Below are 25,861 nucleotides of genomic sequence, written 5' to 3'. Positions count from 1 at the left end.
TCTGGGTGAATTGAACATCTTAAATTAAGCACTCTAGTGTCTGTGGAACTCAGCAACTAGAATGACACCTTAGATCAGACAAGAGCTCAAGAGAGATGATGGAAAATCATTTGTACTGATTTTCTACTAAGTAAATTGTAAAAATACTCACAAATGAAATTTAGAGAAAAAAATAATAAGGGGGAAAGAACTGTCCTGATCATTTCATTGCGCTGGCACTGAAACTGTGTCTTCATTCTGACCTTGTGCAGAAGAAAATGACTTGAATGAGTCTACCAAGTCCCTTGTGTTGGCATTCTCTTGCCTTGTGACCTTGGGCAGATGTAACTTTCTTTTTGAGCCTTTATTTCCTTCACCTGCTAATGAGTGTCTTAGGCTCAAGAGCTTCTCAAAGTGTAACATGGTGTGAATTATCTAGTAATCTTGCTAAAAATGCAGATTCTGATTTTGTGAGCCTGGAGTGGAGCCTCAGATTCTTCAGTGCTAACAAGCTCCTTGCTGCTGCTGCTGCTGCCGCTGCTGGTCTTTCCCTCACTGAGAAGCAGGGGACTAGATAATTTTTAAGGTCCTTTTTGGCTGTGAACACTTCATGATTCAAATAGTCCCAATACTAAGGTGAGAAGCAGGCTATGAAGGCCTGTCTAGATGGTACACCACCTACATTAAAACTTCTCTTTTTTTTTAAAGAAAGACTTAAGAAAAGAATTCCTAAGTCTGGGTTTAAGAAAGATGGAATGTGAGCCCCAATGGGGATATTTGCTCTGATGCCTGAGACATTCTGAAAAGATTTCAGTGCTTGAAAGGAAGGGAGCGGAGCAAGGCAAAAGGTTTGCTTCAGGCAGGTAGAAAAGTCAGGAAACCACTGAACACAGAAACCACAGGTGATGGTGTTGGAAATGGTCATAGAAATGTAACCAAGAGCTTAATGTTAATTCCACGGCAATGCACGATTGGTTCTGTGTTTTCTAGATATAATCTCCTGTACTCTCACTCTGTCATTCCTGCAGAGTTGCAGGGGTCAGTACTGCTCTCTGAATCAGAAAAAGAAACTAGGTAAAGAGAAGGGAGGGGCCGAGGCTGAGAACACCGAGAGAGGGGGGCCTATGGGATCCAGCAGGCAGAGCCTTGGCCCCGACATCCCAGTGACAGCCTGGAGCCTGGCGCATCTCTGCATGTGGTTGGGTCTAACCTGCTGAGGCTCTCCCCATGTCACCTCTTTGGAGATGTGGTGGGCAGCGGGGTGGGGAAAGGAAAGTCAGCAGAATCTTTTTCACTTCCTGCCTCAGAGAGAGTCATTATATAAATATCAACCTCAGCAACTGCTGCACTTGCCCCTCTTCTCGCTATTACTCCTGAGTTCCAGCTCACAGGCAGGGCGCCTGCAGCCTCTCACTTTCCCCTGGCCACAAAGTCCTTGCACCAGGCCAGCCAGGTGGGTTCCTGGGGCAGAAATGAATCACAACCTCTCTCTGGCCCTCCAGCCAGCCTAGCGAGTGGTCCTCGCCTCACTGAGCAGGAGAGGTTGTCCTGTTCAGTAGCTCACATTAATCAAATTAAACCTCTTTTACAGCCGTGTCAGGCAGTCAGCCCATCTAGAGGCCACAGAATGCACTGTCAGCCCTCGTGCTAGAGAGGTGGGGCATGTTAATATATGTATATTTTCTTCTGTGAAATAAACTAAAATCACCCAAACTTAGAAGGTGTTTTAAGTTGGGAAAGTAATATAACATGGTATTAAGAATAGTCTGGAATGAAAGATCAAAAACAGGTTCGGGTCTTCACTATGAATTAATAAAATCTTCTACTAATCTTCAAACATAAGAAACTCCTCTTTGAACATAAGAACCTCCTCTTTGAACATTGGCTCATTTTTGTTTACTTATGTTTTTCTGTTAATATATACAAATAAATCAAAACTTTGAGGCATGTATATGTAATCTTCATGGTCCTCAATTTTGTAAATAATGGCCTGTACTCTGCTTCTCTTCAAGGGCTGTTAGAAAGAATGCGTGAGGTGTGTGATATGGGTGATAGGTATGCAAGATGTGTGATATGTGTGTGAGGTGTGTGACATGTGTAAGATGTGTGATGCCCGTGTAATAGCATGTGCCTGTGTGCATGTGTGTGTCTGTGCACATAACAGAGGTTAGCAAATTAAAAGCTATTATTCAAAACTATTTTAACTACTCATGTCTTAACAATGTTATAGCCATGGCCATCTTAGAGAAAGAAAAGCTCAGATCAGGCAAAACCTGGTAAAATGGTTTCATTGGGTCCTCAAAACAGTCAATGGAAAGCACTGGTTGGGAATCTCAACATCAAATGTCTTCAAAATATGCTCATTCTCTTACTTGATCCACTTAGGACCTAACTAGATACTTGTGTTTTATTATTAATGATAAAAACAGGTTACTAGGCAATAGGTTCAGTATGAAACCATTAAACAAAAAGACTGGAAAAGGATGAAATTTTACTAAAATATTAACTACTGGTAATCTCTGGATGGTTATTTTTGGGTGGTTTAAATTTCTCTCTATTTTATTTTATTTTCTGAATCATCCACATTGGATATAATGAGCATCAGAAAAATGCTCCCTTGAAGAACACAAAGGTTTGGTGGTGTTAGTTTTTTTCGCTTTCCCTTAAACACACCCATGACGTGTTAAGTGAAGGGAAACCAAAGGTAAGAGAACTGAAACAGGTTGCCATGGGTCCAAGCAGAAGGAAGGTTTTGAGTTACTTATTTTTAAAAATCTGTTTCCAAAGAGAGATTGGTCGATTCCTATGTTTGTCAGTCTTTCATTCGTTTATCCACACCATGATCATTCATTCACTTGGTTATCAATCCATAGTTTTTGGATTAATTATGCAGCATAGAGGAAGGGCATAAACCATCTGTCAGCACACTGAGGTTCAAGATCTGCTACCATCTTTTTTTAAATCCTCTCCTAAGGACATGTTTATTAATGTTAGAGAGAGGGGAAGGGAGAGAGCAAGAGAGAGGAGAGAAACATCAAAGTGAGGGAGAAATGTTGATTCATGTTCCCAACTTGAGACTAAACCTGCAACCTAGGTATGTGCCCTAACCAGCAACAGAACCAGCAACCTTTTGGTTTATGGGACAATGCTGCAATCAACTGAGCCATACCAGCCCGGGTGAATCTGCTACCATCTTTTTGAGGCCATGAGCCCTTAACTCCTTCCAGCCACCTGAGGCTCCCTCATCTATACAATAGGACTCATGATGGATGTGGAAGGTCGTTGAGAATTCTACAGTACTGAGTAGGGAAAGAGGTTCTATGAAGTGAAAACACAATGCCATCATCACAAGAAAGAAAGGTAACCTGTCCTCTTGAGAAACTTAAACTCAGTAGCCTGCTGGCTTAATGCCAAGTCTAGCATGGAAAGAATCTTTTAACTGGAATCCAGGAAGACTGGGTTCCAGGGGAGTCTGCGCTACTGGCATTCTGTGTGACTATGAGCCACTCAATTTCACCCTCTGACTATTGATTTTCTCTCTCTCTCATAAAGGGCTCATGATTAATTAAGCTTGATTATCTCTAAATCACCTCCCAGCTTGGGCATTCTGTTAAATGAATGAAATCAGGAAAAATTTGAAACACATTAAGATATCCATCATGAACTAGTATGCATTGTGCATTGGTTTTTGTTTGTAATGCAAGGACAGGAGAATATTTTAGAAAGCACACCATCCCACAAAGCAGGGTTTGGGTCTGTGCATGCTGGTCTTCTGCTTCCCTGCTTAGTGTCTATCACTCCAGGAGAGAGAGAACAAATTGTTCTGCAAGATGATTGGGAATTCAGTCATGATGGACACTGGCTATTTGCAACACCTTTTGATCAATGTTTATGAGGTATTTCTCAAAACTTACTATGAAATGAATATGAATCAGGGAGAGAGGAGTATGAGCAGTGAAGAGTCCCAGTTTGGTTATCTGGAGCCCAGGGTCTAAGGCCAGCTCAGCCAGTTACTGACCAATGTCATTCATTCATTGAGGGAGACTTTATGGAGCACCTACTCTGTGTGTTAGGCACTGGGCTAGAAATTTGAGAAAGTAAGATGAGTAGGACATAGTTTACTAGACTTTGTGTTTCCTGAATGCGAGTGATCTGTCTTTATTTCTCCAGAGCCTGACCATGACCCTGCCTTGAAAAACACATAAACTAGTCAGGTCTTTGAACAAGGAATTTCCTTTCCTGAACTCAGTGTTCTCATTTGTAAAATGGTTGGGGGGATTGGACTTAATGATCTTCAAGATCCCTGCTAAGTTGGCTGTTCTGTTCTATTGTTATAAGACTAGGTATCCTGCAGTGTGAGATCTTTGCATACAGCAATGAAGCAAAGGTCACAGAGGAATCTGCAGTAGAGGTGAAATGAAACCGCAAAGCCTCTGGGGAGTGTGTGAAGCCAGTGAATCCCTTTCACCCAAGATGGCTGTGAGACAAAGCCTGGTCCAGAAATACTAATATGTGAATTAGACTCTGCAGGAGCAGCAGCCAGGCTTTGGGTTTCCATTGGCCCTCCCTTAAACAGGGATGAACCTTACCTGGCAACACGCTAGACAGTGCCACAGCCAGCCCATGAGCCCAGACTGGAAGCCTGGACTAATATGTTGTAGCTGAACACACTCTGCACAGAAAACTAGAATCTCTGAGTTTCTGTCACAGCCCCCCTCTCCCCCGACTCTTGTGTCACCAAAAGTCTCCAGGGATGGTGGCACCTACCTCACAGCTTACTGTGGTGATTAAATATGAAAATACATATCAAAGGTCTTCAGAAACTCTGAAGTGCTTTATAGATGGAAAATAGAATTAATATTTGTGGAGGGGGGAAAAATAAAAGGGGACCTTAAAAAACAAATAGGCACCACCTATGTGGATAGCTGTATGCCAGGCACTGAAATAAGTGCTTCATAAAAATCACTCATTTAAACCTTGTGATATGACAGGGGGGCTATTATTTTTTTCCACTCTGCAGATGAGGAAACTGAGTTCCTGAGAGTTTAAGTAACTTGATCAGGGTGACCTCACTAGTAAGTGACTCACCCCAAGGGAGGTAGGATACAGAATCTGTGCTCTTAACTGGTGTACCCTTATGCCTCCCTGAATGGAAAAAAAAAAAGTTTCCTAATCCAAGTTAATTCTAGAGGATAAACATGGCCTGAGAACCAGACTGTATTTTGGGCAGATGACGGTGAAGTCAAATGGCTCAAGCTAACAGGGAAATGCTCCAAGGTATAAGAAAATAGATACCACAGGTGTGACAGGCATTGGACTTAAGACAAGTATGGAGATAGAAAAGGTGAGGAGTGTTCCCAAAGTCCTGCATTGAACAGACCAGGCTAGGTAGTGAATAAAGAGTAGTTCAAGGTGAGGGGTCAGACCCTGATGATGAAGGGTCTTGAGCTCCAAGCAAAAGTGGTGGGAGTTTAGCCTGGAGTTGATAGAGAACTATGAAGGGTTTACAGTAAGTGAGTAGTGCACCAAAAATGGAATTTTAAGAGAGTTAAACTAATAAAATAGAAGAAAGCCAGTCATCTTGGACCAGCACTATTGCTGTAAATTGTGGTCTGGTCAAGATAGTTAAATGAAAGTTAATCTTTCAAGTTGGATCCTTTATCAGAGAAAAGGGGGATGAAATTTCAGGGATTTAGTACATCATTGATTTTCAAAATGGTAAAGAATGGAAAGGTAGCCCCACACATTGGGTTGAAGGGATCTCGAAAGTGTTATGTCCCCACCCCATACTTGACTCTCCCCATTTCATTGTTGAGGTGGTGGCCTTGTCTCTGATGGATGCCTTCAGGGATAGGGAATCCTCAACCCTGAAGGAGCCTGCCATCCTTGGCCAGCTCCTATAACTAGAATGAGTGTTTGTTCTTCCCTTTCCTTTCCTATTTAACTAGAAGTGTTTAGCACTGTTCTACCCTGATCTAAGAATGTCTTTATCTCAGTGTTACCATGTTGGTAACCCCACAGGCCTAAATCATGTCCGAGTTGTCAGCAAGGGAGCTATGTGGTAGTCTGAAAGGACTGGCTCAAGGATGCACAGGACCTTCAGGAGAGACAGACTTAGATAGGTTAGGGAAGGTAGTTTAGCTAGGTGGGAGAGATACAAGGCTTAAAGGTGGGAGAAAAGAAGGGGCTACTCTCTTTGTGGCCTCTTCAGCCAGAGTCTAAGAGCAGGGCTTCAGGAATCATTTAGTTAGTCAATAAATAGGTAAAGCTCCCGAAATGAATCTCAACTCTAATTTCCTTTAAGAAGCCTCTATTTCTTTTAAATGAATGACTGAGGAGTCATCACAGATCATTCCTGCAAAAATACCTACTGGATGCCAGGCAGTGAGGTTCACAAGTGGGTTGGAAATGGCTCCCATCTCTGAGGGGCTCACACTCTAGGGGACAGATGAAGCAGAAAAAAATTCATATATACTGTGTGTAAAGAATCTGTAAAGTCCACTGGTTTAAGCTCCATGAGGTCAGCACTGTGTTTTTATTCACAATACTCTATTCCCAGCACCTAGAATGTGATGAGGCATAGTCAATAAACATTTACTGACTGAATAAATGAATGGATGAACAAGTAAAAGTCTGATAGCATCTGATTTAAAACCATAACGAGGTTCATCTGACTTTCAACTTAATACTTTACTCACTAAAACCTGGAGATCTCTATTTTATAATGTTCCCTGCAGGGCTTGCCCTGACAGGTAGATATCATATAATTGAGGGTAGATACAAGGGTACCTACTGCTTTCCATGACAACACTGCCCATCCTGGTACCTGTTCCTTGGCCACTTGTCGAAGCAGCAAAAGCCTGACTTGTTTAGTGATCTTGGGCAAGTCACTTAATCTCTTTGAACTTCAATTTCTTACCTATTAAAGAAAGGGAGTATCACATCTAGTTCACATAGTTATTAAATAACTTTATTCTGGGAAAGAGCTAGGTTTTGTTGAGAAAGAATCATTACTCAGTAGGCAGGTCTCTTTCCTGAAGCAGCTTGATCTTTTCAGAGTACTCAGATTCAAAAATTAGCCCTAGGGACCAGCTGATATTAGAGGGGTATTTGAACCTGTGAACTTTTGGCTTAAAAGTAAGAGTTCAACTCTCCCCAAGTTCTCTCTGGTGTTGCAATGTTGGCCAAGGGTGGCTGCTGCGCTCTGCGTAAGACCGGAAACCCCAAATCGGGTTTTCGTCTATCTGGTTGAGGTACCTTCCCCAGCTCCACCTCCAGATGTTCCATGGGGGTTTGAGGTGTGGAGGAGGAGTTAACGGAGCTTGGTGTCTGACAGAGGCAAGTAGGTTCACCCGTGGCATGCACGAGAGACCTGTGGGTGGGAGTGTCCCAGTCTGCTTCTGTAACAGGGTGCCACAGACAGCTACAGGTCACTTTAGCCAGAAACAAAATGCTGCTGTCATCACAAGACAGAGGCTTCCCCACCTTCTCTCTGAGACAGTTTGAAGGCCATTTCTTTTTCAGTAAACTGATAAGTTTTCCCTACATCTGTAATATTTCGATGACTTTTACAAACTCGCCTGCCTGCTTTTTAATAAGTAGGGTTGCATTGATGGTACATGTGCAAGGTCTGACCTTTTCATAGGAAAAAACATTCATAACCAAAGCCTATATATAGAAGCTTAAGACTGGAGTAGATAAAGATGTAGGTCATATGACTTTTTTGTGTGTGAAGCATAATGCAAGAGGGACACAGTAGACAATTCAAAACTCATGAAATAATGCTACTTCCCAATATTTATCAAAGGCTTTAAATAATGACTGTGTTTTCCACTGGGATTTAAAATGCCATCTTCTATCCCTGAAGACAGGATTTTTTTCTGCCCGACAGGGGAAATTTACTTAGTTTAAAAATGTATTTTGCTATCTAGTTAACTCAATTATTCTTGTTAAAGGAAAGAAAGACAGTCACCATAAAATGTATTTAATGAACAAGTGTTCAAAATAATATGATAGGTAATCAAAAAATCTGATTTGTGTCACTTGTCAGACGAAAGCATTTCCCCAGGCTCATCATTACCTAAGTGAACATGGTCCACATTCTTTAGTGTCTAAGGCTAACATGACCTGTATGTGATCTGCCTTTTCAACAATTCCTCAGCACCCATTTTTATATTTTTTTGTTCCACCAAATCCTATATGCCTATACTTCAATATTGCTTCATCTTTGCCTTTGATCCCTGTACCCTCTCATTTTGGAAAACCCTTTCCTAGACATCTCTGTGTGTCTAAGTCTATTCTGAAACATATGGCTCAATGTAAATCAACTCCATGAATCCTTTCCTCGTCTGCCTGTCCCAAGCTCTTTGTCTGTTTGTCTGTCTGTCTGTCTGTCTGTCTCTCTCTCTCTCTTACTCTTTTTTATGAGCTGATCACACTTGTTTTGGATTATACTTATTGGTCACATATCCCTTTCTGCCAGACCATGAACTCTGAGACCAGGGCAAGAGTAATGTCTGAGGCAATCTGTACCCCCACAGTACCTAATACTGGAGACAATGTGCTGTAGGAAACAACTACAAAATACATTCCTGCAATCTGTTTGAGTGAATGAATTTGGCTTTGGAATGCACTAAGAGTGAACTGCTAAGCATTTATTATGTATAGCTACTGCTAAGCTTATTTAAGTATCACCAATAAAGCATGAAGCTATTTTGCATCACCTTCAACAGCTTAAAAAAAATAACCTAAAGCTCAAAGCAGTTCAAAATCTCACCCCATGTCACAGGGCCCGCAGAATGATAGGATAGAATTCAAACTCAGTCCTCTTTGGTTCTGGGGTTTGCCAGTAGCCAACTTGTTCTAGCCTACAATAGCTGCTTGTTAAATTATCAGGAATTTTGCAAACTGGTTGAAAAGCACAGCCATTATTAAAAAGTAAATCATGTAAATGTACAAATAAATTATATTGAAAATAATGGTAATAATATTCAAAACCTGCCACTTCCTATTTTATCTTATGACATTTTATTGTTATATCTGCTCTTTGGTGTATTAATATTTCTTGTACCTGTGTTAGAAATATTACTTAATGGTGTTCTGCTGTGCATCTCTTCCAAACTTCACATTCAGCAATGTTGCACTGGTAGCTTGAAAGTGGCCATGGTGGGAATATTTACACTAAGGATACTGGAAAACACAACAAGCAAAGGCTTTTCTCACCACACCCCTTCCCTTTAGAAACAGTTAAACATTTACCCACCCAGCACTAACCTGGCCCCAAACTGGACAGCACTTCAGTAAGTTAAGACTTTAGGCCCAAGACACACACAGACACCTTTGCTTTTAGGTTTAACTTTTACCAGATAGGGTCTAGCTTTGGACCACAGATACACTGCTTCCTGATGATAGAAAATTGATATTTACAAGACTCCTTTGAGCTTCAGGGTTGGAGTGACAGTAATACTTAGTTGTTATTTTATGCTTATACCTGTATATCTAAAACTTCAAATTTAATTATGCTCTTCATCACATCGTATACACAGGAATATATGATGAATCTATCATAGACTAAAATGGGAATTCTAAAACATGGATGTAAATTATCTCCCCAAGGTTACATTAACACAATAACTTATTGTTATATCTACATATCCTCAGAATCTGAATTTCATGTACATAGTTTCCACACTATGTACTCTATATGTGATCTCATGAAATGAGATCTGAACTTTGAATCAGAGGTTATGGATTTCAGTGCTAGTTCTTTAACTCAGCAGCAGTTCAGTTAACACTGCTGGGCCTCATTTTCCTCATCTCTCCAATGAGGAGTGTGGCCTGGATATCCTTTAAAGATCCTCTGGTTCTACCTCTAAATGACACTACATGGTGCTTCTCTTCTTTAGGACTCAGTTTGCACTTCTGTAAACAAGGGTGTGGGGGGAGTGTCTGAACCAGGTAGTTCCTTACATCCTTGGCAGCTCCATAAGCTGTGGATCCACATGCAAAGCCACATTTTCTACCTCCTGTGTTATTTCCATCGGGTACCATCATGATTTACCATAGGAAAAATGCCAGGTAACCAGCTGAAGGCCCAGAACTCTGGTGCCAAGAGAGGATTTGGCAATGAAGCAGCTTTTCAGGCCTGGAGCTCTAGATGCCACAGGGCCAGGCTGCCGCAGCCCTCAAAACAAAGGGAAATGCGTGGGTGGAAGGAGCGCCTCTGCTGTTTTCTTTTAGATGGTCTAGAAGACTAAAGAAGTGAGGGTGAAATATTTGCACAGAGGTTTTGATTTGACACTTGGGCTGGGTCTGCAGTGGGTATGGAAAAGGAAGGCACAAGACCTAAGGCAGGTGATACTTTCTATTGGACTGGGAGAGGAAGGAGTGAGGTTGGTAAGAAAAGGATTCTGTAGGACCATCTGGAGGAGCTCCCAGGGTACACGGACTACAGGTGCGCAGATGGAACCTCTCCCTCTCTCCCCTTATCTGTTGGTCCAGAACCTGTCATTCATTTCTATCTTTATGGAAAATCAAAAAGTGTTAACTCCTCATCTACATCTTTATCTTTATCCTCAGTCACACAACCCCTTATGCTTTTCAGGTTATAAGCACTTTGACATCCATAATCTCATTTGACCCACAAGACAACACTGTGAAATAAGAATTAGTTTCTGGTACTACTTGGATTCTTCAGTGGAAGAATTGGAGGTTTAGGAAGAGAACTGAAGTTGTTCAATATCACCTTGGTGTAGAGATGAGACTGGAACTGAGCTTGTTCTTTTGGCTCTAAAACTGGTGTACTTTCCAGCCCCTGAATGACCTTTACTTGATGATGTCAAGACTATTAGCTGAAATGACAAATTTCTGAGCTGCCACTTACTCGAGGACTGGCAGAACCACACTAGAGAAAGAAGGAACTAGTGCACTTACAGGCTAAGTAAATCCCAGAAGTGGAGGGGACCCTAGAAGTAGCCAGGACAACCCTTAGCCCATGCCTTTAATTTTCAGATGGGAAAAATGTCCAAAGTCATGTACAGAGTCAGGATCAAAGCTGGAACTTCACCTACTTACCACTGCCATCTGCTCAAGCATTGTTCACTTTTGCTGGCCATTTAGCCCCCAGCAATACAAAGAGGCCATAACTACTTTAAAACCCTTGACTATCACTGTGACATTTTCTACCAGCATGGACATGGACTGAAGAACCCTAGATGGAGGGAGGCCAACATGTTCCAATCTCAGCTGTCATTTTGCGTTCGATCCATCCTGTGCCAGCAATTGGATTTATTGCTGGTGAGAACGGTGACTCATGCTCTTTTAACGCCAACCAACTAATATATCCTGCCACGGCTTGGTAGCTAGAAATGTTTAGTGTGTGATCAAAAATAGAGATCCCACCCTGTCATCCACTTTCTTAAAGTCAGTTTTGCCTAAGTAAGCCTGAGGACTTTCTCAAAATCAGACTTTTACTCAAAATGTAACAAGATAGGCTTTATTTTAGGAATCACTTAATTGTAACCTCTGTGGTGAAGGCTAGCAAAATCTAACAGGAAAAGGTGTCTCATTTAGGAGTAACCTGCCCTGAGTCTGTTCTCACTTGCTCTTTAAATGGATCTATCAACTCATTGCCTCTCTCTGAGCTACATTGTCCCCATCTGCCAAATGAGAGGGTCAAAGAAGGTAACCTTTGGACGACTGTCTGGTTTAATGGGCTCCTTCCAAGATCACATCTTTATCAGAGGCATCTTGCTACCTCCCAGTGTTTCTACATGGTCTTGCTATGCTTTGGGTGAGGTGTTGGCTCATATTTTCATTGTGTCCTTCTCTGTTCCTAAGAGGATGAAGAACTCCTTGAAAGTTAAGGTGAACTATATCAATTTAACCTATATGAAGATATCTTTAAGATTGACAATGGAAAGTACAACAAACTTCAGAACTTAACATGATTTAAGCTTTCTCTCTCTCATTGCAGTATTTCTTTTGAAACTTACTCTCCAGACCAGATGGACTGGCTACCCATCATAACCATTCAAGAGGTAAAGATGAATTTAGAGAAAAACCCCACAGGGCAAAACACAAATGGCATGTTTTATTTTAAAAGTCACAGAGAGTTTTCTCAAGATTCAGCTGGCTTTGACCCTGGAGATCTTGCTGTATTGATTTTTTTCTAAAGTGACTGTGAAAACTCTAGTCTGAATTTGGAGTCTTTTCTGTCATTTACTCAAGTGGTATTTCCTAAGTGCCTTTGCAGTCCTGGCACTTTGCTATGACTGTGGAAAAACAAGGACAATTTTAATACCACCCAGATCATAAGGAACTTAGGGTTTTACAGAGATGATTTAGTATGTGCACAGATTACTACAGTTTCAAACAGTGACTTTAATGCCATGAGAAAGTTCTGGGCTGTTCAGGGGACAGTGAGATTCCATCTCAGTGAAAGTGTTTCCCAGAGGATACACTTCAGTCTTGATAGCACCTTTAGTCTTGATAGTGGTCAGGCAGGATTTTAATTCAATGTGAATGACCCAGAGGTTGGGGAGTTCACTTCTCGGTGATTTCAGTTTTGTTTATTATTCTCATCTGTAGAATGGGATAATCATAATGTCAACCTCATAGATTTGTTGTGAGTAATATGTGAATTCATATGTATTAAAGCTCTTAGAAAAGTTCCTGGAACATTTTAAGTGCTCAGAAACATCAATCTTCATTCTTAGCATCAGAGTGAAATTAACCCAAAGTTTCTTACAGTCTCTGAAGAGACATGCATGGGGGGAAGACCCACACTCACAGAAATTCTTTGTATGTTACAGGAAGGCTCCTCAGGCTCTGCAGATGTCCGTGCTGCACAGCTCACAAGTGTGCTCTCACTTTCTCTCCCTCTCCCCCACAACTCGTCTTTCTTTGTCTCTCAATTGTGAACGCGTGTCTGTGTGTGTGTGTGCGCGCGCGCGCACACACACACACAAGACTGTTTCTCTTTATAGAAGATGAACTGTTTATCAAAAACCCCAGGTGTAGGAGTGTTTCAAATGATTTTTGGAAACTGAAATAATTTTGGAGATAATAAGCGTCAAGTCTGTGGGTGTAAAATACAAACAATAAGCAAGCTCATATTGAAATCTTTACATTTAGGAGAGGTGGGTTCTCATTTTTGTTGGTTTTTTTCCAAAAGCATCATCATTTATGTGGTTTGAAAATGAACTTTCCTCTGGAAATTAGACATCACAACATACAACACAAAGATGTAGCTGATTAATTGTATAAAGGGCTCAGTCGCTTTTGAGCGAGGCTTCATCCTCTTTCAGGCATGGCAGCCTACAAGAATAAATTTGCTTTGAGTCATATATTTTACATAAACCAAAGAGGTTACCCCTAAGATGAACTGTCTGGCTTATTGTTCTCCACCCCCACCGCGTCCCACATACCATTATAGGAAGGCATCAGCAGTTTCAGAACCTGAACTTTCTCTCAAAAATGTCTTTACTTGAACCAAGCAGGATTTCTACATTAAAAAAATAATCATCACTATGCTGTTTGTAATTAATGATTATGGGTACATTGTCTTTTTTTGATGTAAAGGTAATCAGATAATATTTCTTACTTACCATGAGTGTGGCAAACAGTGAAGGAAGTTTTTACCCTGTTGGATCCTTCTGTGATTTTTGTCTCTCTCTGTTCACACTGTGAATAAGGAAAAACATTTGCAAGATGCTGAGCAAGATTAGGGTTCTTGGAGCTCATCTAGTTTGCCGTACAGCTCTCCCATTTTACAGTTGGAGAAACTGAGGGCCAAAAAGACAAAGTGACTTGCCTAAGGTCACACAGCAGCTAGAACCAGGATTTCTGAATTTCAGTCCAGGATTCTAACAATAGAACAAATGATTAAGATGCTAGCCCATAACCACAGCCTCAGAAATACCAGCTCTCTCATAAATTGTAATGACATGATACAATGCTATCTGACCTGAAATTGTTGTTACAAGAATAAATGAGATAATAAGTGTGAAATGTTAATGTAAAATCTTAAATCACTAACTAGATGGTTGATGAAGGCTGCAGAACATTTACTCAAGTCAAGGAAAAAATGAGAATTATTTTTTATTTTGTTTTTTTCTCTAATAAAATGAAATCCCCAAGGCAATTTTAAATGATGTTTGACTGTACATTTTTTTTTGTCAGCCTGAAGTTTCCTTTGCATAGTTCAGTACTAGGAAGTGTCCTGCCATTCCAGAAGGAGAAATAATTTGTCTTAGTCTACCATAAAGCTAGCCATCTTCAACCAAACACAAGTGTGACTGAGGGTCAAAAGCAGAAACACTACACCAATCTTTAATATAGTATTTTTTTACTTATACCCAGGGCAGGAAGTATAAACTCTGAGTGGAGGATCCTCAATCAAATAGGTAAATAATATCTTTGGCACACAAAGCCTTTCCTTCCAGAGCAAAGAAGACTGGAAGCAATGATTGGATGTTAATTCACAAGGTATGTTGGGCTCAAGAATGTCAGTACATGCTGGTCATGGGACTTTGAAGATATGGGTTAAGGACAAGTAGAGTCAGATTGTCAGACACATTTCATGCTTTGGAAGCAGGATCAGACTTGTCTGGAGCCAACCACAGGAGGAAGTTCCCATGAGATAGTATAGCTCAGAACTTTCTAACAATCTAAACTGTTAAAACATGGAGCCAGTTTGCCTCTGAGAAAATGAGCATCTCTCCCAAGAAGCTGTTAGACAGAGACCATGGAAGAAGGGCTGAAGGGGGAAGAATCAAGCTCAGAAGAGCTAGAGACCACATAAAGTCCTCTGTGGTCTGTTATACCCCTAAGAGTCTCTCTGAGAGTCTAGAATTTCTTTTTCTAAATAGGAAGGATGCTATAGAGTCATGAAAGTCAGAATAAAAATAGGCAGAATAGAAAATTCTTGGGTGGCCTTACCTTTCTTTTCCCATAAGAGAAGGATAACAGAATCCTGCACTCAGAGAAATGAAAAGACAGTAAAGTTTCAAGGCAATAAAAGTAGCTGCCTTTAGCCCTATATTAAAGCAACATGCAGAAGTCATTGCTTTCAGACACATGGTAAGGTTTTTGTTTGTTTGTTTGTTTGTTTCTTTTATCACAAAGGCTTTGGTGACTGAAGTCATGTGATCCAGATTGTGCAGCTGGGTTGCGCAGTGCTGGGGGGTATTGGCCTTGAAGCACTACCCTCCAAGGCCCAAGAAGCGCAGCACTTGGCATGGGGTGCAGTGGAGGGAGTGGTGCTGGCATCTGGGCTGCTGGTTTTAGACACCAAGGGGATCATCAGAGAATGTCCCGCTGTTTATCAAAATGGCTTTCATGGAATACTGATCACATGAGGTCCATGTTCACAGCCAACTTAGAGAAACGTGGCACACCCACAGCCCTCTCCCCTTCTCAATTTGCATGGAAAGCTATGAGAAGGACTGGAGCAAAGCAACCTGTTTCATTTTGAATAATTCTGCTCTGCTCTCACTTATGACCATGGCAACCATTTTTACCTGATAACTGCTGCCATCCTGGGGGCTGATGCTCCATCGTGAGTACTTTAGGTAACATTCTTAGGTAACCCCCTGGAGAACTAATAGTCACTTACACAGGGACCCACAGATTGTCAGAACTGAAAGCAACACTTACTTTAATGTCATTCCTCTATTTCTTTTTTTAAATAAGGAAAGCAGAGGCCTGGAAGGGTTATACAAAAGTATTGACCAACAGCCAGGAATCCTGACCTACAAGAACCTGAAATTTTAAGATATCAGCAAGTGAGTGTGCAACATTAAGTCATGGATTATGATGTAATACTATATTATCTATAAGGTTTTATGGGAGTTACAAAAATCCTGGACTTGGAATCAATGGAATTGGCTTCTAACCTGAAGTGTCTGGCTTTTCCACCATCACTGCTTGGGCCCATCATTCTACTTTGATTAACCCTGGCATTCTCCTCTCTGAACTGGGGAGAATGAGGCTTGTCTGGATGACTTTACAAGTTCTGGGGAGAATCAGAGAGAGAAAGGATATGACCATAGCTTCTAACTGTAAGGTACTGTATAAATGATAGAAATCTTTCTTCCTCCTAATGGGTTGATGCTATAGCTGACATCAAGAGGATGTGTTATTTTCCTTTGCTTTCCTGTTTCGTGAGGAGGGTTTGCATGAATCTCTCCACAGACTCCGTCTTTTAACCACTTTCACTGGTTAGTGAGGCGATCTGCTACCTCAGTGTGGGAGCTCTCAACCAAATTAATTACCCCCTGAAAGGAGCCATTGAATCAATGACCTTACACTCATACATTGCCAAGCTGACATGCAAGGGAAGGCAGAAAGTTATAGGTAGGGCCAAACCCTCAGCAGAGTTTTGGATATTTGCCTCCTAATTCTCATAAACACCCTTGAAGAAAACAAAGGCTTCCAAATTCTGTGTTGTCAGAACTAAAGAAAAAAAAAGAAGAAAAAGAAGTAGCCAACAACATCACCACCAAAAGAAAAGAGAGTGAAAGAAACAGAATGACTCGGTGGATGAAGCTTTATCTGTGGAATGTTATTGATGATCTGAGTGTAGTGTGAGATCTTTAAGTGAAATGAATTGGTGGTTTCAGTTCCGGATATGGTATGCAAAGAAAAAATCGCTCTCTGAAATTCAGAGCTTCCTCGGCTATGTTTCAGGAAGCTGCACGTCTGAAGCTGAGCGCGGAAACCAACTCATCTCTAGCCCTTTGAGAAGGGCCTCTCCAGCCTCCAGACTGTGGGCAGGACCTGAGGCCTAATGGGAAACCAGAACTGGGTCTGGCCAAACCTGGAGAAGGAGATCATAAAGAAAGTTGCCAGGTGCACACCTCTTTCAGGGTGCTTGGCCTCACAGAAAATACAGGCAGTGTTCTTTCTGGTCAAGCTACCCCAAAGCTTTTCAACTTGCAGTTCATGATAGATGAGTGGCCTGAAATGGGAGAAAACAAAAATACAAATGCAGTGCTTACCTTGTTTTCAGAGTCACATTAAAGCAGGTTGGCTGACTGACCCGCCTGGGGGAACAACATGACCCTGAGGCTCTGAGTGTAAACAGTGTCATGTGTTTTCACACCAACAAGCTCTAGGATCAGTGAACTGTTCCTGGTTCTCCCAACAGTCTGTGGATTTGGTATGTCTTGTGTCACTCAGGTACTAAGGAGCCCTAGGAGTGGTATTTTTAATAACTGACTTAGAAGATAAAAACATGTTAGAGATCATATTTCTCACTTTTTCCCTTTAGACCACAAAGACAGTTACACTTGATGTGTCAGTTAAACTGAGGCATGGAATCCCAGCATGACAGAAGGGAGCTCAGATCTTCCAGAAGTGACCATTTCTAAGCGTGACCCTAAGACCCTAAATCAGTGGTTTGCAGACTTTCTACTGACCATCTCAGCAACCGCTAAGGTGGCCTTTTGCTTCAATTTGATCAACACATTAAAACACAAACACACACACACACACACACACACACACACACACACACACACTTATTTAAGGATAATGAGAAGAATCCTAGTTTATATGAGAAGTCAGTGAGAGACAAGATGGTATTGGGAGGATGGGGACCACAAAAACCTTGTCTTAGGGTCAGCATTTCTGACTTCACTAACTCTATAACCTCTGGCAAGCCACTTATCTCTCTAAACCTCGCTTTTCTCATCTGTAAAGTATGAAGAGTGATTACAAAATAACAGGACATTTAAAAGCATTTACATTATAAATGATAAGGACTATGCAAAAGTTCAGAGTTATTACTCTATATAAGCTTTTAAATATTAATGATTAATTTGTGTTAGAAGTAAAATTTCAGACTTCATCATAGAATAAGTATTAATCTTCCAAAGTTTTTCATCTGAACAGCACTAATGAACATACTGGTCCACGTTATTGATGTGCTTTCCACTTCCAAATAGTATTCAAAGTAACTTATAAGATATAGAGATAACAGCATCATCAAAACATAATAAAAGATTAAAACCTAGTCATATTGAAAGAAAAGGACAATGAGAAGGAAGAAATCTCAAAATCAGAAGAATTTAAATGAAGCATGTATTTTGATTTGAGCTTCCCAGCAGCATAGAGAAAAAAAAGGAAATGGCTTGTATTATGGAGTCCTCTTCATCTAATGAAGGAAGAATAGCTATATATGGATCAGGGAGGGGATTCCAAAGAATTTCTGGCTCTAAGCTCCACAAGAAATATATCATAGACATCTTTATTTATGGGATATCAAAAAAATATAATGGGTAATATCTTCAAAAAGAGATGCAGCAAAGATACTGTTCCAGTCTAACCACCAGGCGATATTTCCCTCTATGAATCAGTGCTTGTTTTCCCAGAACAAACAAACAGCAAGATGATTAATAAAAGGAGCAGGCTGCCTTAAAAAAAAAATAGGACAGTGAAATCAGAATGTTTGCCCCTGGCCAGGGCGTGCCGCTGGCCGGGTTCTCACTCAGGCAGTCACCATTCATTAGGGGAGTCAAGCAGGCAAGGCAATCTGCAAGGTGCCTTGCACAAGGTCACTTGGTGTCTCTGAAACTGAGTCTGCATCCTGAGTTCCTTAATATGATTTTTTAGGTCACAGTGTTCTAGGCAAAACTCCCTGTTGATGTACATCTCTCATGCAAGATTTAGATCACCTCTTTTCGGGCAGAGCTCCATGGAAACACCGCCCATGACTTCTGAAATGGAGTCTGATTGGGTCCTGGTAATGCCCAGCTGGAGTGGACAGTGATCTCTGCGGTTGACACATTGCTGGACAGTTGGCAAGGCTGAGACTCCCGTATCTAGTCCTTGTAAGCTATTATTATTTTAATGCTACAGTAAATTCTTGTTTACCTAAAATGGCTAGGGACTGGGATATTCTAGGCAATAGAAAATTCTGGTTTGTCTGGTTATTATCTATATTACTTGCTGATTCTGAGCTTCCAAATAAGTATGCTACACACACTTTGTTAAACACTAAAATCATATTCCGGTATGATTTAAGGTGTTTTTGTTTTTGATAATTCATAAGATACTTTAGGATCTATTAACTTCAATATCATCACTAAGATAGTAACTTCATTTTCTGGGGTTCTGGGTAGAAATACAGAAGTCATGGAAAATTGGGCAGCATCTGTAGTAATGCCCAACCAAGCCATTGGAATTGCTGTTGCAATTTAGCTGAATCACTTCATCCTGGATATCAGTTTGTTGGCAAGTGAAATAATAAACTTGCACAGATTAGCATAGTATCCTGTATCTGGTAAGTTATTGCTTTATAATTTTCCCCCCTAGAGAACATCAGAATAAGAAGAAAAGATTCTGATTCATTTTATTGGCCAGTTTAGCATCTGAACAAGTGCAATGCATAGTTCAATTTATTAGTTGTGACAGGGACCACAGAAATAACATGCCTAGTTCCATCTTTAGAAAAGAAGACTGAGGCCCAGAGAGGGCGTGCAGCTCGGCTATGGTCTTGTGGCTGTGACGGGTTTGAGTTGATGGTGGAACCTGCATCCCGTGAGTCTAAGGCCAAGGCTCTTTTTAGCAGTTTGACTTTTTACAATATGCAGTTTCTGCACAGTGGGTAACAAATGGAAAGATGGAGGACAAATGTTCCCTTTGCACTGGGTCTCTAGGAACTCACCATTATCGATACTGTTTAAAGGCCATCAAAGTCCCCTTCTGTAGAAGAGCCCTGGCCGGCCTCTGAAACTGTTCATGGTTTAAAGGACTACTGAAGTCCCCAGGATCCAGTCAAAATGAAAACTTTTCAAAAGTAGCAAAGAGTCATACAACTCCCCACTCCTGCCTGAGTCACTTTATAAAAAGCCACCGGACAGGTTTAAATTCTTAGCATCTTTCTTTGTGTTTGCCTATATTTTGAAGCTTGATTCATTCTTATCTCTGCCTCATGGGTACTTTCAATGGTGAGTCCATACTCACTTAACTTCCAAATTAATTTATGGTAAACTCCTCCCTGTGTAGGAAGGGGGAGAAGGATATGAATGCCTTTAATGCTGATTGCATTTTTGAAAGACAGGACTCCATCACTTCAAAATGAGTTGCCCTCGAGCTTTGGAAATGCTTTATTTCCCTTAGCTTTTTCAGACCTGTCTCTTTTCCTCTTACCATTCTCTGTGCTCTCACTCCTGCCTTTGATCATGGGCCTGGAAACCTGCTGTTTGCACATGACAAACCACAGAGGGCTGAGATCTCTACTGCTTTCCAGAGGGAAGGAGGAAGTCCCACATGGGACCAATCCAAGGGTCTGAGGGCCTCAGCTCTTGCTATTACTGGTGCCAGAAAGATACTTCTCATATCTCGCTTTCTAGATCACATCTTTTTAGCTCCAGGAAACCTTTTCTCAGAGACCTCTCTCTCTCCTCTCCACCTCCCATGCACATGTGTTACCCTAATATTTTATGTAAAATCCTTATGTTGATTATAGATAGGTAACAGATCACAGACTCTCCCAGGAAGGGACTATAGAGGTCATGTGTCCAGCTCTCCACAAGGCTTGAGAGGCGCCACTACCAAGCCCTTTTACCAGTGGTCATGCAGGTAAGAAAGGAAAGCAGTCAGAGTAAGGTGCTCCATACTGTCTACCTCATTCCCTCTTAGCTTCCTCCCATGACCACCATTGCCTACAAGATGCATTCTAAACCTTGGAGACTGGCACTCAAATGCAGGAGCAAGGCCTGGCAAAAATAGATACCAGGTAAAAATTGTTTGAATAAATAATGACACAGATTTTTAAGACCTGGCTGACCCTTCTGCTCCACCTCTTCCAGCAAGTTCATAAATCCCCCTTCCTTCTCTTTACATCCTCTGCTCTAGCCAAAGACACCACCTTCCCCCCACTGCCCTGTACTTCTACCTCTCTATACCCTCATTCAAGCACCTTTCCTGACTGACATGGTTAAAGCCATTTCTGTCCGTTGAATATACTTCCTCCTTGGTGAAGTGCTCCCTCCTTCCTCCTCCAATCTACCAACTCCCATCCACCTGGACTTTCCTCTCTGTTCCCCAAAGAACTCAGCTATATCCTCTAAGTGCATTACTGACCTCTCTCACTAGAGTCGGAGCTCCTTGAAGCCAAAATCCATTTCATCCCTCTCTGGATTCTCCACAGCACCTCACATTGAGCAGGACATGTGGCTAGCATCAGAAAAGGCCCTCTTGCTTGAATTGACTTTCAGGTCATCTTCTCCTTTAGTCTGATAGAGAGGGAATTGTGCGGCCTCACTCTTTTCTCCTCCATCAAAAGCTGAGTGAGGAATTTTTTCAGTTCTCACCTCTGACCTAAATTTACACAAGTCTATCCTGAGAACCACACCTGCAGCTTTTGGGGTAAACAAAGGTGGCCACTGGTGCTATGCAACATAGCGGCACATGCACGCCTGTCCAAGTCCTTGCATGGCCCTGGAAATTTACAGGAATGTATAGCTGTGCTGCTGCTGAGCCGGCTGGAAACCTGTTTTGCTTGAGGCTTCTTCCCTCAGCAGGTATGTTGGGGTATTGTGAGAGTTGCCAACTGGGACAGGAGGACAGCAGCCCGTGCCCAGGTTTTATTTATCCCAGTGCAGCAGGGCTCCATGGACTTTTTGATCCTTAATCATGAACCTGGGAGCCCTTTAGTTCTCTCAAGCAGTCAAGCCAGGAAAGCTCTCTGATCCCAATAGCAATAACTGGTTGTGATTTATGGACTCTCAGAACCTAGATTGCCAGATCTTAGGGTAACCTTAAATATCACCTTGTCTGATTCTTCAGTGCACAGATAACAATCCAGATCAGGTCTGCCTTACTTTTAAAATGAGGAGGATTGACAATTTTTAGTCATTTAGTAATTTATACATCTACCCACCCATCCTTTCATCCAATGATCTATCAACTAACTCATTTGCTAAATATCCATTAACACTAAGCTCCCAGCCTGGGCATGGGTCTGGATATAAAAACATGACTAAGACATGGTCCCTGCTTGCCATACACACACACACACCCTTATGATTCAATGTGATGTGTTATAGTGCAAGTGTGAACAAAGCATGTTATGAGCACCTAGAAGGCAGCTACTAATCTGCTCTACTTGGAAGAGTGAGGGAACACTTTAAGAAGAGGTGAAATTCACATAAAACTTTAAAAGAAAGGAAAGAGTTCTCAAAGAGGGAGCATGAGGATCACAGAGAGAGGGAAACCTCAAGAGAATGTGCAGCATGCTGTGAGGGCAGTAAGCCTATGGCAGACTCCTGAGGAGGCTGGGCAGGCGGAGTGTGGGGCATGAGCTATGGTTGGGGTGTGGGTGGTGTGGAAGCGTGTTGTAGATATCTCAATAGTAGTGCCAAGTGCTTGAGCTTTATCTTGGGGGCAAAAAGGAGCTTTTCAAAGTCTTCAGGTAGAGCAGTGTCACATCAAATTTACATTTTCTGAAGACTTCTTTAGCCACAGTAAGAAGAGACAGAGACTGTCACTGAGAGGGCTGATACAATTTTTCTAGAACAACAAAGACAGCCAGTGAGCTGTCAACCATATAAATGAGATCATGTCACATCCTTGCTTACGATCCTCCACTCTATACTCGTCCCCTACTGGTTTACTCTTCATCACAGACTCAGGTTGTTGTTGTTTTTGTAATAGTACTCACTGCTCTATTAAATCATCTTATTTATTTGTTCGCCTGTGATCATCTGTCTCCAATCCCCAAATGAGAGCACCATCAGAGCCGGAGCTATGTGCATCTTACACACCATTGTATCTCTAGGCTTAGTATAGCGCCTGGGACATAATAAGTGCTAACAAAGCATTTCCAGAATGATTGATGAGACGTTGACCTCGGGAAGTGATAATGAGGATGGAGAGGAGATGGCCTTTAAAGGCAGAAAAACAGATCTTCCCTTCCTGGGTTCATTATGTACTTAATGAGTAGATGGTAGCTAGTCTTTGGAGGATGAGGTTATATTCTTAACTGACTGAATTTACACCCACATTTGAGAATTTTTATGACAGTCAACCCTGTTTTTCCTCTTGCTCTCTTTACTCCATGTGTTTCCCCAAATTACCTGTCTCTAAATGAAACCTCCCTGGATCCTCTACTTTGTGCTTCTGTCTTCTAGGCCCAGCTCTGCCACTAACTAGTTGTGGGGCAAATGGTCCACTTTTTTTTAAGAGACTCAGTTTCCTTAACTGTAAAATGAGCATGTTAGCCAAGGACCTATAAGGTGCTTTCTAACTCACATGTTATGAGTCTCAAATTTCCCTTGCTAGGGTAAGAGTTCTCTGTTTTCATTTTTTGAAAAGCATACAATGATTTTACAGAAAAATCTCATAAAATGCATTTTTTATATTTCTCTGTTGTCCCTTTCAATTTCTAGTCCTAAGTATTTTTAGAGCTATAATCAGAGCACATGTTCAATTTTGTGTTCCACTCTTATCCTTTAACATCATTTGTTATAGGCCTTTCATGTTGCCACAAAGTCTTCCCATTTATCATTTTAATGGCTACATAATTTTCCATGGAGTTAATATATCATAAATTATTTAACCATTCCCAAATTGTTGGGAATTTGGACTCTTTCCAGGTTTTGATATTTTGAAGAGCTTTGAACATACAGGTTTCTTTTTTTTCTTTTTTAGAGTTATTTTCCTTAGGGTAAATCCCTAGGAGTGGGATTATTAGATGAGTTTTATGGCTCTTGAAAAGTATTGCCAAATGTCTCTCCAAAAGGATGGTTTCAATTTGTATTCAATTTGCGTTCCATGCACTAGTGTGCCAGTTTCACAGAAACCTTGCCAGCCTGTTTTTAAAAATCAATTTCCTTTATTTTCTCAAGTTAAACTTGTATGAAATGGGGCTTCCTGATTGTTGCTGTATCAAAATTATCATCAGTCAGGCTAAGGTTTTAATACAGCTCTTGGCAAATAGAAGCACTCAATAACTAGTGTTGTTATTACAGAAAGAGGGATCTTAGGAGGGCCAGGAGTGCTTGTCCTACCCTCTAACTCAATTTTTTTTCTACTACTGTCTCCAGTTCAGCTTACTATACAGATATTTATTCTTCCCTTCAATATGTCCTTCAATTCAAGTGCCACCAAGCATCTACTATTCCAAAGTGGCCAGTGCTCCTTAGGCTTAGCAGTCATGGGCCAAGCCCCCTCCCTTGTTGGTTGTCTCTATCAAGAGAGGGTCCTCACTAGATTCCCACACTCATATCCCATCCCAAACCCACCTTGTATGTTCGTCTGAAGTCTTTCACCACATAGATAGCTACTCTTATCCTTCATCTCCCTGAGGTAGCCTTCGGGCTATTTGATCATTTCTCCCTGGTGGCTATTTTCTTCTCCAAGTTGAATATCTCATTTTTAAGCTTTTCCTTATCCCAGTCAAGTTTTCATTTTTCTCACAGTCCTGGTTGCTCTTCTGTGAGTGAGTTGCAGTCTATATAGTTCTCCCTAGAAGTGTTGGGCCTAATTATTTTTAAAATTTACTGAACATCTTCCAAATGGCAAATGGGATACAGAGAGGAATCAGACCTAATCTCTGCCCTCCATATGCTCAGAGAAGAGTGGGTCAGAGAGGAGCACAACTATCCCAGGTTTTGACCTCAGAGAATTCTGAGGCAACAGCCTGGTAAGTTGGTCAGGTATAACACCCTCAGGAAAATCTGATGGTTCTTTGTACAACCAATCTTACATAGGCTTCATTGGTAAAATAATGACTGATCTACCAAGAAGAAGCTACCATATAACATTTAAAAAAATATAGACTCTTAGAACCTGACTTTCTGAGGCTTACACTCTGAGAGTGGTCCTAAGAATTGTAGTGAATGACCACCCACCAAGCAGAGCTGATCTGGGACCATGCCTATGATGGAAGCTAAAACACCTAGACTCCTGCCTAAGGGAAGCTGCTGGCGTATTTAGGAAGCTGTTGGGAGTCTAAGGAAAGCCATTTTCTTAGGTAGGAAGAAAGGGAGCCTACTATGAGCCAGCAATGAGATGAAAAGGGAAAACTCTGGTGCTGTTCTGTCATTGTTGGGTGATCTGGGCTATGTTACTTAACTTCTCTGAAACTGTAGAGATGGGTAGGATTAGACTATTTGAACTGTAATGTCCCTTCCAACTTTGATAATCTGTGATCCACAGAACAGCCGATCCTGATGTGTCCTTCTCAGTAACTTCTCTCATCTTCCCTCACCCATCCCAGAAAGGCTCAGGCAAGAAGGTGACCTCATCGGTCACTTGGCAGATGCTGGAGAGTCTGCTGGGATTCCATGACCTCGGCAGCTACTATGGTGATCATGCCCAGTTACAGCTAAGACCCTGTTGCTGGCAGGATTTGTACCTAGCTTAGCAAGCCCAGTGCTATGGCTGCTGCCTCTTACTTCCTCTCATTAAGGCAAACCACCATATTTTTCTGTTTTGATTTCCCCGCATGTTTTGAGTTTGCTGCTTCCCTGCTCTTGTTATTAGAACAGACATAATTAATAACTCCTGGCACACCAGATTGGACAATCTGCTTTTTGCTTTCTCGAACTGTCTTCTGAGCAATCTGAGAATCTGAATTTATAGCCTGGACCCCATACACTGGATTGTTTTGTAATCCCCAGAAAGAATCAGGAACTCACCACATTGCCAACTTGAAAAAATAAAATTCCCTTTGTTGTTCCTACTGGAAGTTTTATCCAAGCTTTTCACTTAAGAATTTAAAGCAACATGTGGTCTCATTCTTTATTAAACCTCTCTTGAGAAGATGATTCCATAGACATCTTTGGTCACCATTCCAGAATTTCCCATGCTGAGTTGTCAGGAGTGGGTTCGTAAGGTCTAACTAACCACTTAACTTCAGTGGCAGCCCCGA

At 41.4% G+C, this 25,861-nt stretch overlaps 1 long non-coding RNA gene across 1 annotated transcript in view; it reads left to right on the top strand.

Moving 5' to 3' along the window:
* LOC129079872 (uncharacterized) overlaps positions 1 to 25,861 on the top strand; it is a 118,617-nt gene that overhangs the window by 84,580 nt on the left and 8,176 nt on the right. Inside the window, exons 2-4 of the long non-coding RNA XR_008530113.1 lie at positions 11,954 to 12,017; positions 14,341 to 14,466; positions 15,673 to 15,764. This is a non-coding gene — a long non-coding RNA (uncharacterized LOC129079872). The remainder of the gene's footprint in view (positions 1 to 11,953; positions 12,018 to 14,340; positions 14,467 to 15,672; positions 15,765 to 25,861) is intronic.

Source organism: Pteronotus mesoamericanus, unplaced genomic scaffold (assembly GCF_021234165.1).
Source record: "Pteronotus mesoamericanus isolate MK-2021 breed Mesoamerican mustached bat unplaced genomic scaffold, CSHL_Meso_final contig_82, whole genome shotgun sequence".
In the NCBI taxonomy this organism is placed as follows: Eukaryota; Metazoa; Chordata; class Mammalia; order Chiroptera; family Mormoopidae; genus Pteronotus; species Pteronotus mesoamericanus.
The sequence above is the reverse complement of the archived record's forward strand: the minus strand, read 5'-3'. Positions and strand labels throughout refer to the sequence as shown.